Here is a 2312-nt window from a genome sequence, read left to right on the forward strand (position 1 = left end):
CTGTCACTAGGCTTCTATTAATGTTCCACTGCTTCCTGTTGTTGAGAGGGAGGGAGAGGGGGTATTGGGATGAGGGGTGGCGGGGGTATTGGGATGAGGGGTGGCGGGGGTATTGGGATGAGTGGTGGGGGGGGGGCGGGGTGACACATCTCAATTTACTAAACTCTCAATTGAACAAGTATCTTTCATGAGGTCAGTGCATCTTCATGTTTCTGCATTGAGCCTGTGAGCTGTCAGGAATCTGCTCTGTGTCTGTGTGTGGTGACACATTTGACATTTCGTGGCAGCTTGAATGAAAGAATGAGTCATAAGCAGAGGAAAGACAGAGAAACATCTGATTATAAAGATGATGATGATGATGATGGTGATGATGATGATGTGCCCCAGGGAGCGTCATATGACCACCAACATGGTGATGTGTGTGGGGCTGTCTCAAAACTCTACACTGACCTCCTCTTCACCCCTCTCCTCTCCCCTCCTCTCCTCTCCCCTCCTCTCCTCCCCAAATCACTGATCTGACATCAGTGGAACAGCTGTGTTAGAGAAACATGTTGTACCATCCAGTCCTGTTGGGTCAGAGATGACCTCTGGGAGGGGTGAAGCCAGGTTGCATGTTCAGAGATTTGGGACAGAGCCCGGAGGCTGTTCATGAGCTGTGCGGCTGCTTTGCTGACTTGGTGGGGAGAGAGGAAGTGAGACACGCATATCAGACCCACACAGGAAGTGGTTATTGAGCCTATACGCCTCCATCTAACAGCAGCAATCATAAAAAAACTGTCTTCTTTGTCTCCTCCTCTTTTTCTCTCCAGTCTCCTCCTCCTCTCCTCCCTTTTCCCCTCGTCCCACTCAGGACAGAAGCCATATTCTCATTAAAGCAGAGCTGAAGCTCAGATGACCGTTGTACTGTAGTGCAGAGCTCGGGGCGCAGTACTGGGGTCTACCACCAGGTGTCTCTGATCTGCAGCTGCTGTTGGCCCACATGAGGAAGTGAAAGCCAGAATTAGGGCCGCTGTGTGAATGTGGAAGTTGTGAATTGTGAGGTTGCCTGAGAGCAGAACCAGGAAGCTGCTGCGGCTGTAACTGTGACATACTCATTTTACACCTTTGCTTCTTCTTGTTTGTCTCTGTTGTTCACCGGAAGAATGATTTCCTCAGAGGAAACCTGAACTGTCAACGGCTTTTTGGACTGAAGTTCTGTGAGTAGATTGTTCATGGTTTTGTGTAACATAGCCTACTGGATGTCTGTTTCACCTTGTCACTTTGTTTATGTAACTTTGACTTTGTTAGGTGTAGCTCCTGATCTTTTCTGCTGCTGTTGACTCCCCACTCTCTTGTGTGATACGTCTCGCTGGTTGAGTGGGTCTCAGTAGGGGGACTGATATGGGGAAGTAGCCTGCAGGGTTAGGGTTAGGGTTAGGGTTAGGGTTACTCTGGCTGGTTGGGTGGTCTCAGTAGGGGGACTGATGTGGGGAAGTATGCTACAGCAAAGCTGAGGACATTCTGGTTTGACACTTGTTTTCTTAGTCTAGCATTCTAACAAGTGCAAAGTAAGGAATTAAATAACACTAAACCAGCTAGTACCAGGGTTCAGAACCAGTTAGACAGTAGTACCAGGTCTCAGAACCAGCTAGTCAGTACCATAGTTCAGAACCAGTTAGACAGTAGTACCAGGTCTCAGAACCAGACAGTACCAGGGCTCAGAACCAGACAGTACCAGGTCTCAGAACCAGCTAGTCAGTACCAGGGCTCAGAACCAGACAGTACCAGGGCTCAGAACCAGACAGTACCAGGTCTCAGAACCAGCTAGTCAGTACCAGGGCTCAGAACCAGACAGTACCAGGGCTCAGAACCAGACAGTACCAGGTCTCAGAACCAGACAGTACCAGGTCTCAGTGCCGGCTGGTTCATGAGGGCGATATGGGCGACTCACCACCAAAGGGGAGAGAGAGAGGGCTGTTTTTTTGTCCCGTTCTACCGGTGTTACGCCAGCTTCTAGCTTGTCCTGCTTCTGAATATCATTGTCCAATCAGCGTCAAGTGGTGTTCTGTTGAGTACCACCCAGTTCTGACGACTTCAGTCTGGTTGAAAATCCTCCAGCTTGTTCTGACAGACTTGCACGTCAAATCTTCGAGGGGGTGGAAATGAGGACAGATTTCAAAATACTGTAAAAAATTCAGTAACTTCTCCTCTCCCTCAGCTCAGCTACTTAACGCACCCTTTGTTGTCTTGCTGATATTGTGACATGCAAAACGTATTCCTCAAGGCCTGGGGATCCCTTCTCTCCAGGAAGAGGTTTCCCTCTGCTGGGCTCA

This window comes from Borostomias antarcticus (genome assembly GCF_949987555.1).
Source record: "Borostomias antarcticus genome assembly, contig: scaffold_164, whole genome shotgun sequence".
Taxonomy (NCBI): Eukaryota; Metazoa; Chordata; class Actinopteri; order Stomiiformes; family Stomiidae; genus Borostomias; species Borostomias antarcticus.